The 14,428-nt window shown below is 35.2% G+C and overlaps 1 protein-coding gene across 1 annotated transcript in view; it reads left to right on the forward strand.

Annotated features, from left to right (window-relative positions):
* Nucleotides 1–14,428, forward strand: part of Cdc42bpa (CDC42 binding protein kinase alpha (DMPK-like)) — a gene marked incomplete at its 5' end in the record, with an annotated part of 272,087 nt that overhangs the window by 69,863 nt on the left and 187,796 nt on the right.

Genomic DNA, 14,428 nt, shown 5'->3' on the forward strand with positions numbered 1-14,428 from the left:
TTCCAAAAAAGCTGAAATAGGAAAACCTATGAAGATTCTATCTCCAGCTGAAATATTTGTAAATGAAGAAAAAAACTGTAAGATATTTTTGAAAGAAATTAAAAGGAGACTTAGGCAAATGGAAGAACACTGTATGTTAATGGATTGGAAGACACAGTATTAAGATGGCACTATCTCTCAGATTGACCTATTTATAATGCAGTACAATCCCCGTCAAAATTGAAGATATCTTTTTAGTAGAAAGTGATAAGCTGATTTCTAAAATTTATGTGGACATTTGAGAGACTTGGAGTAGTCAAAACAACCTTGAAAAAGAACAAAATTTGAAGACTCACACTTTATAATTTGAAAGCTTACTACAAAACAACTGTAATCAAGGTTATGTGGTACTAACAGAAGGAGCACATATAGGTCAGTGAAATGGAAGTAAAAGTCCAGGAATAAATCTATACATGCATGGATGATTTTTGACAATGGTGCCCAGCCATTCAAAGGAGTTAAAAAAAGTCTTCTCCGTGCTAAGTATAATGAAGAAATGTTTAGTATTATTGATCATCAAGGGAATACAAAAGGAAAAAAAAAAACCACAATGAGATATCATCTTACCCCTAGGTATTTTCAAAATGACAAATAATTACAAATGCTCATAAGGCTGTAAAGAAAGAAGAACGCTTATGTGCTGTTGGAGGGAATGTAAATTAGTATAGCCATCATAGAAGACAGTATGAAGGTTCTTCAAAGAACTAAAAATAGAATACCATATGATACAGCTATCCTATTCTTGGATAGATATCCAAAAGAAATGACATTCGTTTATGAAAGAGATAACCTGTACTCTGATGTTGATTGCAGCAGTTTTCATAATACTCAAGATATGGAATTAATTAAAGTGAAAATTGATGGATGAATGGATAGAAAAGGGTCTTATCCCACTTTCCGTTCCTCTATTCCTCCCCTGCCCCCAGGCCCGCTAGAATAGAATAAACCATAAAAAAATGAAATCCTGTCATTATGGCAACATGGGTGGGACTGAAATATGTCATGTTAAATGAAACAAATATGTATCACTTGTTCTCTGTCGTATGTAGAAGCTGAAAACTTTCTGGATCTCAGAAGTAGAGAATAGAATGGTGGTCACTAGAGACTGGGAGGGAGAGGTGGTAGAGAGATGAGATGTTAGATTAAATAATGGATACTAAAAGACAGTTATAGGACGCATTAGTTGTAATGCTGTGTAACACGTGGGGTAACTCTAGTCTATAACAATTTATGTTGTATTACCTTGCTTTTGACAGTTTCCTTTTCATTATTTTATATTTTTTCTGGTATATATCTTCTACCAAAAGTGATAAAATTTGGAGTCTATACACTGAATTCTCTTTACTTAGTTTATTGTTTTTAAGCTTTAATTCTAGGTAACTGCACTTACCTGTGCATTAGTTTTATATTGCAGTGTAATTTGTGCTGTGGTTTCTTCATTCTTTTCTCTCCTTCTAATTGTATTTTATTCATCCTAGATTTTAATAATTCTTTAAAATGCTGTATCTCACTGGCAGATGTTAGTTTTCATATTTTTCATTGCTATTATGATCTCTTCCTTTAAACAACCTTTATTTTCTGTCATTTCTTGAGACTGAGAGGGAGAGAGGAAAGTAAATGAATGTTTCTAATTTGCCATCTCAAAACAATCTCTAAATACTAGCTTTAAAAAATCAACAAAAGTCAGTGTTCCTGATCTTATTATTCAGCAATTGAATATTCGTTGGCTGGCCTTCACAGCTGAGGTTCCTCCTACTGTTTGTCTCCATCCTTTCAGAACCTCAAGTCCTGGTTTTGAGCACATATCAAGAATGTCTTTAGACCTTGTGCCCTAGATCCTGGGTATTTCTGATACTTTGGATTACAGGAAGTCTATTTGATCTATGTGAGGAGGCAAGGATCAAATAAGTGTATTCCCTTTGTTACTGGGTTTTATTATTATATGTTGGAGTCAGATCAAGTTCAGAGTTATCAGGATCCTCTGATAAAAGGGATCAAGACTTGAATTTGGGACCACACTAGAGACTTAAAGTTACTTTTCCTAAAATGCAAACCTTTGTTCCTAACTGTGGATCTTAAAGTAAACTCAAAATGTGTGGTTTCCAAATGGCAGAATTCAGGTTTCAGCCAACTTTATACAGTCACTCGGTAGTGGACCAGAGTGATATTGAAATACAGGCTTTTAGGTCAGTTGTTAGAGAAGACAAATCTTGATTCCTAATGTGTATGAATTTATGATGGACAGAAGTGAAAGGGACTTCCTCACCTTTCTTTTTCAACACTTGCCTCTTGAATCTTAGAGAGTGGAGTCTCTTGATTTTGAGACAGTTTTTTTTTTGTTTTTGTTTTTTTTTTTTAACTTCCTTGAACTCTAGGCAGAAAATGGTTGCAGTGTAAATGTTAAAGAGAAAGGAAGTAGAGCAGAGTGACTTTGCCCAAACACTCACCTCTTTTGATACAATTTCTTTAGATACTCTGAAGTGACTAATGTGTTATATTAAAGACCAGTATAATAGACTTTGTGTTTTCAGGGAAATCAGAGTTCCTCCCTGCTTGACAAAATGTATTTGTCATCATGTATTGCTTTAAAAATGATTCTATGTTTGGAAATCAGTGAAAGAATTGATGGCAGGAAGAAGTCAGTGAATCTTTGAAAAAGCTAAACACTAAAAGAATGAAATCCAGGGTGAATGAATTTATAAAAATGGGAGTTAAGGTATTTATTTTTCTTTTCTTTTTTTGGTTTTTCTCTGGTACAGGGAACCGAACTCATGACCTTGCGCTTGCCAGGCAGGCGCTTTGCTGCTGAGCTAAATCCCCAGCCCCAAATGAGTGATTTTTTTTTTTTTTGCAGAACCAGGGATTGAACTCATGACCTTGTGCTTGCCAGGCAGGCATTATGCCACTGAGCTACATCCTCAGCCCAAAAGATTTCTTTCTTTCTTTTTTTTTTTTTTCTGTACCGGGAATTGAACTCATGACCTTACGCTTGCCAGGCAGGCGCTTTGCCGCTGAGCTAAATCCCCAGCCCCAAATGAGTGATTTTTTTTTTTTTTGCAGAACCAGGGATTGAACTCATGACCTTGTGCTTGCCAGGCAGGCATTATGCCACTGAGCTACATCCTCAGCCCAAAAGATTTCTTTCTTTCTTTTTTTTTTTTTTCCCTGTACCGGGAATTGAACTCACTACCTCGCGCTTGCCAGGCAGGCGCTGTGCCGCTGAGCTAAATCCCCAGCCCATTATTTTTCTATTAGGGAAGATGAGAGTATCTAAACAACTTCTTCTTAGCATTTATATTTGTAACTTCTAGATTCCTTGTTTATGTACTTAATGCTTGTCTTCATTAATAATATAAGCTGTAGGGGAGTACATAGCTCTAGGAGTAAATATCTCCAAGTTATTTTATATGTAGTACTTAGCATAGTGCTTTTTCTTATGAGGTGAAAAATACTGGAAAACGAAGTTCTTTTTCTTTCATGCTATCATTTGGGTAATGGAAATGATACTTAACAGTCATGAATTTTAATCTAATTATGTTCCATAGTCTTGATTAGGATCACAGACTAGTCAGCAAAATAGATACATAGCATTTGTATACATTTTTATAATTTGGGGGAACTTTTTTCCCAATTTTTTTCTGTTTATAGGTAATCAAGTTAAGATAGGTTCATAAACATATGTAATGAAGTTTTCTTACAGGATATTTTGTCTTTTTCCCAAGTACTGAAGTATTTCTTTCTAAACATGATTTCTCATAGCTCTATAAAAGTCCATTATATGGGTGCTCCATAATTTACTTAACCATTTCCTTATTATTAAATAAGAATATATGCTTTATGAATGTAAGGATTTTTTTTCTCTGTCAGCATACTGCAGTTTCCCTGTACCTACGACAGTGTCTAGTACATTGTAGCTATTTAGTATGTTTGTAAAATGAACAAAGTATTAGGCTGCTCTCTTTTTTATATCACTAATGCTCTCCAAAGTGTTTTTATTTATAATGCATTTACTGCATTTCAAATGATTTTCTAACAAAAAATTTTCAGCAAAAATTTTTCATGTACTGAAAAGTACATAGAAAAGGTTTATTATTTCAGATTAGTCTTCTAGACTGAAATAGTGTTAGCTGTGACTATTTTTCTTTATACTTTAATTTTATAAATTTTCTATAATATATTTTATTTGAATCAAGAGGGTTTTTTTTTTTCTTATTAAGTGCATTTCTTTTTGTTCAGAGAGCGGAGAGTGATCTTGTGATTTCAGATAAGGTTTTTGTTGTTGGTAAAAGACAAGGACTGAAAGATACCTTGGACAAAGCAGTGAATGAGTTGGTATGCCATGCTAAGGAGCTTTATGTTATAGGAGTTGGAGTCCTATCAGATGTTAATAGACAGAGAAGGGATAGAATTAGAATTCTTAGAAAAATAAAATTGGTGATAGCGTTGAGGAAAGAAAACAGAGACAGGTAAGTCTCTCTCCCCCATTATCTAATCATTCACCAACTTTTATATCCTAAAGTATTTCTTGAAATTTTTCCTCTGTTCCCTAAATGTATGTCTTGGGTGAGTTAAAGGTAGAAGTCATAAATGATAGAGATTTGTAGCTTAAATAAATGAGTTCAGTATATAGGTTTTTGTCTTGTGAAATTTGAGACATTTACTGAATATTTTAGAGAGATTACTAGTAGGTAACAAGAAATGTAGGGCTATAGGTAAGGATTCAGGAGTCAGCAGCCTATAGGTACTTTCTGAGGCTTTTGGAATAGAACAAGTCAGTACAGAGAAGCAATGTAAACAAAACTGGAGCAGGGATCCTGAAAGAACAGTATTTAACATGCTACCGAAAAAGAAAAACTAAGGAAATATTTTGACTGTCAGCAGTGTCCAGTAATTAAGAGGGATTGAAGAAGATGAGAATTGACAATACTATCTTTCATTTGGAAGTTGGAGTCATTAATGATATTTAAAAGAATAATTTCATCCCAGTGAGGTGAAGTAGAAACTAGACTGAAAAAGGCAATTGAAAGAGATTAAGGAAATGTGACCAAGTGGAAGAAGTATCCACTGCTCTTTACAAAGTGCTGTATGAGCCACCTGCGGTGGTGCACACCTGCCACCAAAGAGGCTGAGGCAGGAGAATTGCAAGTTTGAGGGCAGTTTGGGCAACTTAGTGAGACCTTGTCTCAAAAACAATAGGGCTAGAGATGTAGCTCAATGGTAAATCACCCCTGGGTTCAAACCCCAGTACTTCAAAAGAAAAGTAAAAGTATGCTTGCTGGCGATAACTTATGAAAAAGGGATATATCATTTCTCCAGGGGAAGGTAGAGTGGTAATAGTTTTTGTTGTTATTGCTGGAGGGAGGAGGGTCTTGGAAGTTTTTCAATTGATATTCAGGAAGTAGGAGAAAGGGGGATTGAAGGTATAAAAGAAATCTTTGATGGAACAAGGACAAAAAGGGAAGGAAGTGGAGGATCTAAGACAGTGGTGGCGAATTTATGGCACATGTGCTGCCACAGGCTGTTTGTTATTGAAAACTCTAAAAGGTTCACCGTCAGTGGTCCAGGAAGATCTCAGATGATAATACTAGCCTTGAAGGTGGTAGAGACAATTCTTCTTGTGGTTTAAAAGGAAAAGACGTATGGATAAGCTTTAAAGATGGCTGAGGGATTTGAAGGATCTATTAGCTGTGAAATGGGCCACCTGGTCATTAATTGTGGCGTGAAGAGTGAGGACAGGTGTGGTTTCAGGGTGGCCCAGGGCATTTTAAATTGATGTAAGTTTGTTGAGAATCACGATTAATGGTGGGAGTACAGGTAGATTTGAGGGCCCAGCTGTGATCGACCTTGGAAAAAAGGAAGTAGAGTAATAATAAAAAATATGTAAAGAATGTACATACATATCATAGAAGGGAGTGAAGACAGGACAGGACATTGGATTATTTGCCTCTAGGATAAATGAGGCAAATGGTTAGTTAGGCTCAGCCACATTTGCTCTGCATTCTTGATACTTGGAAGAACTAAAGAATGGGGTGCAGAGGGCTGGTGATGTAGCTCAGGGGTAGAGTGCTTTCCTAGCACATGTGAGACCTGGAGTTCAGTCCCCCAGTACCACCAAAAACCAAAATAAGAATGGGGTGCAGAACTGGGGAGTTAGTAGAAATAGGCAGTTCAGCAGTGAGCTGACTAGGAAAAAGTCCTGGCTGACAAAAGACCAGTGCTATTTAGACCTCCGGAATCAGGTCAGAGTGTTTAATAAATGATTGCTAATATTTGATGTTTAGTGTAAGAAGGTGTCTTTTTCCCTTTTTGCTTTGTTCTTACTCTATAATATGTTGATTAAACTATGTTAAAAAAAAGTAAGATTGCTGATAATTTCCTCTGTTATTTTAACACTGTTTTGTGTATAAAAATAGTGTTCACTAAATTATAAACTTTATTGTTTATTCATTCCTGATGGAAACAGCTCTGCTGGGCTTACATACTCTCTGGTGTTTGTCAACTGATAGGTTTAGAAATGCAAAACCCCTAAACAGATAATGATTTTCTCCAAGGTATCTTGTTCTCTACCAGGAATTTGTAAATAGGTATATAGGCCCATTGGATAAGCTTATCTTTGCTAAGGGTATCAATAGGAACATTTCTATCAATTATGCTTTTTCTTAAGCCATTAAAATAAAAGCATAATTTATGGAACTCCTGCAAGAAACGCATAAATCATGGGAAACAATAAGGAGCAAGATATAATTGAAATTCAGCAGCTCTAGGAGTTAAGAACCTTCTCTCTACAACTCAGTTGTCAGTTACTGCTTAACTTAACGCTGGGTTTTCCTTTTTGCTTTCAGGAAAACCTTTAACTTACGCCCTGGGTGTTACCTGTCCACAGTTTCCTGGTGGCTCACCGCTTCTGCCTGCTCCAGCCTTGCTCCGGCAGCTTCAAGGCTTCTGGGCTTCAGAGCTTGTTGTGAAAGCTTGCTGCTTTGGCCTGCTACCCCTGCTTCAGGTGTCAAAAGCTTTTAATTAGCTTGCTTCCTCTAAGTACTATAACTAGGCCCTGATGTGTCTCCACAGTCTAGTCCTAGGGGTCTGAAAGGAGAATTACCTTTAGACATTTGTTCTTTGAAAACTCCTTTACTCTGGCTTTCCTGGGAATCATGGGAAAATCAAAGAAGTTTGAATAGTGCATGATTCATCTTTGATGGTGCTGGTCCTAAGTCCTTAACGGGCACATACATGTGGGCATATTATGGTTTTATAGTCAGTGTCTGGTTTGATAGTTTGATGCCCATGCTGTACCAACTTTTAAATATTTTGCTCAATATATAAGGTGTGTCTCCATAAAGAGGATAACTCTGGCTATTTAGTAAACTCTGTAGTGTTTTTGTTTACTTGTTATAGAGGTGTAATTTTTTTCATTTTTAGCAAATATTTTAAACACAGGTTGATCACTCAGAGTTTTTAAAAATACGAAATGATGTACTTGCTTCGACAGCACATATACTAAAAATACAAAATGATTTTCATAAATACTGCAATCCCTATTTATATGTTACTAGGTATCAAAATTATAGGCTTGATGAATGGGAAGAGCTGTTCTGGACGTATGGTGGTTAAGAATGCCACCTCTGTAATCAGATAGCCAGGGTTCTTACCCTGGTCCTATTACCAATTATGTGATTATAAGTGAGTAAAGTCCTCTAGACCTTAGTTTTTTAATTTGTTAAGTGAGGATTGTAGACTCTACTTTAGGTTGGTATAAGGATTAAATGAAGTAACATTGTATAATATGCTTGACCCTGTCTATACACAGAGTAAATTTTTAAAAATTAAGGTTATTTGTGTTATTTTATTATTATTAATAAAGATGATGGTAGATGTATACAGGAGAGATTAAAAGGAGACAAAGATATAAAATAATAGCAGTAACAAAAGAGATTAAAGCCTAAATTGTAAAGTTGAGGCTTGAAAGCCTGTTCAGAGAGCAGCATGAGCTGGATAATCTGATACACACTTCTTAAATCATAAAATGCAAGGATATATCTTTTTTTCATAATGCCTTATTTTTGAGTTTCAGTATTACTGCAGTAGAATATACTTCCACTGAGAATATTGGTGCCTTATAACTTTGCATGTGTATATATCCAAATAGATCACATCTGTTACTCAGCAAATGTTTGTTGAGTATCTGTTGATTCTCAAGCACTAGACAAGTACGAGTGAAAAATTAGATAAATATCTCTGCACTTGGAGAGTTTATACTAATGAGTGAGGCAAACAATAGAAACTATGTAAATAGAATATATAGTTATTAAATAATAAGTAAAAGTAAGGGGAAAAGGGGGAAAGAAATGGGATAGAAAGTGTCAAGGAGCAGAGTGACATTTCAGTGCAAGAGAAGAGCATGTGACTCTGTGAAGGTAGAATATTCCAGGTCCAGGGAGAAAAACAAATGCACGGGGCTTGGAGGTGAGATTGAGCAAGGTGACCGTTATGACTGGAGCAGAGTGAACAAGGGGGTCAGGAGCGTGAGGTCAGCAAGCTCAAAGGCCAGGGCATGTTGGCCTTATAGGTCTTAAGGACTTTGACTTTTACTTAGAGGGAGATAGGAAACTACTGGAACTTTTTGAGTTGAAAAGTATTGTGATCTCCCCTATATTTCAGCAGGATCAGTCTGACTGGATTGTATTGAAATTAGTTTGTAAGAGGTTAGGGCAAAAGTCGAGGTCAGGTAGGACAGTCCAGACAAGATATGAAGGGAGGTTGGAAAAATGATGGGACAGAACAATGAGGCAGGGTAAATTCTAGACATAAGAAGATAGAATAGGGGTGTGGAACTCCATGGCAACCATTTTCTGGATACTGAATTTCTATTTAGTATAGTGTGATCATTTTATGTTGTAGGTTATAGCTACAAACAGTGTCTAAATTATGTTTAACAACTGATTTCTATACTTTTTCATATACTGATTATTTCTGTGGTGTGTGCAGTGTTTCTAACATTGGAATGCTTTACTGTGGAGTGTTTGGAGACATGTCTATTTAATGTTTTTAAAAATACATTTTTATTCTGTATTAGCTTTGTAATCCTTTATTCCATAATTTTTTATTTTGATAAAATTAGAAAAGACAGGTCTTTCTTTTCTTTTTTTTTTGGCCATACTAGAGATTGAAACCAGAACTGTGTGTGTACTATCACTGAACTATTTCTTGACCATAAGAAAGGGTATTTTAACATACTACTGCCTAATGCAGGATATGATCAAAATGTACAGTGAATGTTTAAATTAAAAAATATTTATTACAGTAAAAGAAACGTTAATCCCCCTCAGAAAACTCCCCCTCACTTGGAACACACTTAATCCATATTTTTGCATCTTTCTGAGGCAGTTCTGCAAGTCCCATTTTGTGAGTGTCTTTATGAGGTTTGATTAAAAAAAATATGAATGCTACTGCCAACTGCCATCTAATGGAAAAGCAACTTATAAAATCATTATGGTGTGTCATCATTTTATTCACCAGGTCAGGCACCCTGTGATCCTGGCTCTTCCCAGAGTCTAAATGACCAGGAAAGATAATTGTTTTGAATTGATTGAGGACATCGAGACAATTACAGCAGCGCAACTACAGTCACTCACGAAAGAGGACTTCCAGAACTGCTTCAGAAAGTGGCAAGAACAGTGGGATGAATGTGTTTGAAGTGAGGGAAAATACTTTGAGGGGGACTAATGGTAATCTCTTTTACTGTAATAAATTTTAAAAATTATATATTCACTGTATCTTTAATCATGCCATGCATGGCACTTAGGATCTGAAGTTTGAGTACTAAGAGAATCCTCTTTTCCTTGTTATTTTTTTTTTAACTAACATGAATATGAATATCAATATGATTTGTAGAGTTAAAGGAGAAAAAAAGATCAATTTTATTTTTCACCTTGTATGCTTCATAATCTCTTCTTAATGTGTGACTGACTTAATAATTTGTGAATATTTTGTAAATTGACTCATTTCTCCACACCCCACCTTCTTCTAGAAAAGTTTTTAGGCAGTTTATGAAACTGTTACAAAATAGTTTGAAGAATGTCTTTCACTGTGCAGCAGCATGGCATTCGTGATCGCCACAGTCACCACACAGGTGTGTGGAGTAGGTCTCATCTGGGTCCTTATCAGTCGCACTAGAGTAACTCCATAGTATATTGCACACTGTCCCATTCCATGCTTCACATTTGATGTGTTTCATCAGAAAATATAGGAAGGCAAATAGGAGTCATCTCCTAGAAATTATTCATCTCTTAATACATTGGTGCTTATTATCAGTATACTATACATATGGCATAGAAATTGAGTATATTTTGCATATATAGAGAAAAATAAAGTTCTAATAAATTTTTTGTTGCATTTAACATTATATTGTGACCATTTCCCTATCAAATAATATTCTTAAACAATTTCTTCAAGCATATGAAAAATTCTCTATCTTCTGTGATATTTAGTTTTATCTTTAGATTATTAAGTTCCAAGATGGGTGTGGCGATATAGTACTGTAACCCCAGCGCTCACGAGGCTGAGGCAGGAGGATCCCTGTGAGTTCTAGGCCAGCCTGGGCTACATAGAGAGTTCAAGGCTAGCCTGAACTGCATAGCAAGACTCTGTCTCGGAGGTAGGGGGTTATATATGTGTGTGTGTGTGTGTGTGTGTGTATTTTATATGTATATATATGTGTATTTCCAACATTTCACTATTAAAAACTGTACTGTAGTGAATATTATGGCCTAGTTTTTATATGTATGTAGATATTTTCAATTTAGGGAATTTCTGTCTGTATTTCTGTCTATGTATATGTAGCAAGTATAAAGTTACAAGGTTGGAAGTTGAAAAAATGATAGTTTCTGTATTTTTTTGTCCAGTGTTAGCTAATGATGAAATCAGAATTTAAAGCCAAGTAGTGTAGCTTTAGAATTCATGCTGTCACCATAGCCTTTAAACATGCGTAATGTACAAGTCAAGTGTTTGACTTTTCAATAAATGCTCAATACCATCAGTATTCCTGCTGTATAGCTGTATAAGCTAGAAGTTATTTTGGTTCCAATATATTTGGATTTTGGAAATACAATGCATATACTGTATTTTATTTAATGTCCTATTGGCAAATGCATTCATGTGTCTGCTATGAAATATGTTTGCCTTTACATGAAATTAAAAAGAAATAGCCAAATGCCAGCATGTTCTCCAAATGAATTATGAAAATCTTTTTGCTTTTCAGAATTGTGGTTAAGGGCCTTGTAGACTTGTATAAAACTGTTAGTGTAATGCCTGGCAGTTGAAGCACCCAGTGTAAGTTGGTGGGTATCACCACTAACAGTGCTATTATTGGTGATCATTTTCAGGTACTTATATACTCATACATTTAGAAAGTTAGTGAATCATATAAAATTAGGGCTACTTTTTCACATCATGATCTGAGGAGGGGAAGGTATCTATGTTTTACTGTCTTTTTCATCTTTCTTCCCTACATCAGGATAATGGAGGACCCTATGTAATATCCTTCTGTGTCCTTTCTCCATTCCAAATGTAGGCTTATCGAGTTTAACGGTCCTGTCCTTGTGTCCATGTATAGTCCCAGTTATACAGTGTATAGAGTTGTTCATCTTGTGTTTTCACCCTTTTACAGCTCTTAGTAAGACAGTGTTGAAGATTGTCCTGTTCCCATTCGGCATGTACACTGGAAGAAAGATAACCTCTTTTGCAAATGGTGCTGGTAATACTTGCAATACACAGCAGAAGATCGAATCTGCATCTCTGTTTCTCACTGTGAACTAAAATAAAACCAAATGGATCAAAGATCTAAATATTAAAACAAAACAATCCGCTGGAAGATAAAATAACTAAAACTTGAAGACATAGGCATAGGCAAGGGCTCTCTGAATCAACAAATGTAATTATATCAAATTAACTTATGCACAGGAAAGGTAACATCCAACAGAGTGAAGAGAAAACCTACAGAATAGGAAAAAACCTTTGCCACTCACTTCTTGGGCATAGGACTATTATCTAAACTATATAAAGAACTGAAAAAATTAAACCTCCCCAAAATAAAAGATCCAGTAAACGAATGGGCAGCTGAAATTAATAGATCCCTCTCAGAAGTAGAAGGCAGTTGGGCAATAATAAGTACATGAAAAAATGTTCAGCATTTCTGGCCATTAGAGAAATGCAAATTAAAACAACATTGAGGTCCATTTTACCTCAGAGAGACTATGTATCATCCAGAAATCAAATAAGAGTTGCTGGCAAAACTGTAGAGAAAAATGAACCTTCCTACATTGTTGGTGGGAATGCAAATGAGTATAACCATTATGGAAATTGGTGTGGAGATTCCTCAAAGAACAAAAATAGAAATTCCATTCAACCCAGCTATCCCCTTTCTGGGTCTCTTCCTAAAAGAATTAAAGACATCATATTACATTCCCTTTTCTATAGCAGCACAGCTCACAATAACTAAATCTTGCAAGTAGCGTATAGCCATCAACAGATGAATGGACAAAGAAAATGTGGTATTTATGTAGAAAGAAATACTCTTCTATTATAAGTTAGGATAAATTTTGAGTCATTTGTAGGAAGGTAGATGTGACTTGAGACAATAATGTTACGTAAAATAAATCAAACATACAAGCTTAAATATCACATTGTTTCTCTTATATGAGAAACCCAAACTGTAAATAATTTAAAGATCAAAACAAAAGATAGATAATAGGAAACAAATCTTTTGCAAATGTGAAGGGGACTGAGAAATGGAGGGAGGAAAAGGAAAAGGAAAAAGAATTGAGATGTGTTATTTACGTGTACCAACTCTTAATAATGAATATGACCATTTTATACTGCAAACATATATTAAATACATTTTTTAAAAAAATGAGCAAAATTCTGAGAAGAGTATGGAGTGAATCAAGTAGGTACCACCTGTCAGGAGAACAAACTGACAGTATGAATAAAGAGATTTAAAAGTATCTTTTCTCTTTTATAAATTTTAAATGGTTAATTGATTAGTTATAATTATATTCATTTATGGGATACAATGTGATATTATGGCATATGTATACAATGTGGGATGATTAATTCAAGCTAATTAGCATACACTAAAAAAAGATTTTCCCTGCTTGTTTTATAGTCCTCTTTTCTTAAACATCATTTCTGCAAATATGACCAATAAGACTAAAGTCTGTGCATTGATTAAGTTTGAAGTACTGTACTTTTTACCCACCATAAACTGTAATCAAAGTCATTATAACTAAGTATTTGACAATTAGCAAGAAATGTTCAGTACCATACACTGAATTTAATATATATGGGCATAGTACTTTTATTGCAGCCTGATAAATTTATTAAACACACTTGATATGCTGATTTGCTATTGAGATTCATTTTTTAAAAAGATGTTTGCACTTGAATTTAAACATATTCTGTATCATTGGAAATACTGAATTGTTTAAAGATCTGTATATACTTTGTTTTGTCCTTATGCTTACTAGTGTGGGATGTTAGCTTCCAATTGTTGTGTCAGAATACTAGAGAAAATGAAATTAGAAAGGAGGTATTTTAGCTCACAGTTTTGGAGGCTTTAGTCTATGAGCAATTAGCCCTATTGCTTTTAGGACTGTTGGTGAGCAATTAAGATCAACTATTTTGATCATATGGTGGGGGTGCATGGTGGAGTAAGCCATTCACCTAGTGGCCAGGACATGAAAAGAGGAAAAAAAGAGACTGGAGTCTCACAAACCTTTTTAAAGGCACTCACCAACAATCAAAAGATCACCAAGGTATCCCCTTCTTAAAGGTTCTCTACCTCTCAAGAGCATCACATTGGGAACTAAGGCTTTACCATGCGTACCCTTGAGGGACATTTAAGATCCAAATTATAGTAAATAGTATGTCTTCTCCATCTCAGATGTCTTCTCCATCCCAGCTTCTTAATAACTGGAAATATTGTCACTATTGTCTTGCACTTCTGTTGTCTAGCCTCAATTCTATAGCAAATCCAACAAGCTGGAAAGCCCTTACCACTTATCTAGTTGAACTGAAACAGAGATACAAAAAGAAATGAAATCAGTTTGTTGAGAGAGAATGGGATTTTCTGTATTGTATTTGACACTTTCATGATCCATCACTGAAATGTGAAATGCAGAAATACCTGTTCCTTTTTTGGTATTGTTGTTGTAAGGGTTGTGTAAAGTCTGCAATTTGTAAAATAGTTGATCTTAATTGCTCTAATTGCTTAATTGTTGGGGGGTTGGGAGTCATGGGATAGTGTGTAGAAAAAGAATGAAAGTTAGGTCATTTTCAGTTTATTTCATATCAGTTGGTCCCCGCAGAACATATTTGTTTTGGCAGCTGGCGT

The sequence above is a fragment of the Chinchilla lanigera genome, unplaced genomic scaffold, assembly GCF_000276665.1.
Source record: "Chinchilla lanigera isolate Chin_1 unplaced genomic scaffold, ChiLan1.0 scaffold00005, whole genome shotgun sequence".
Classification (NCBI taxonomy): Eukaryota; Metazoa; Chordata; class Mammalia; order Rodentia; family Chinchillidae; genus Chinchilla; species Chinchilla lanigera.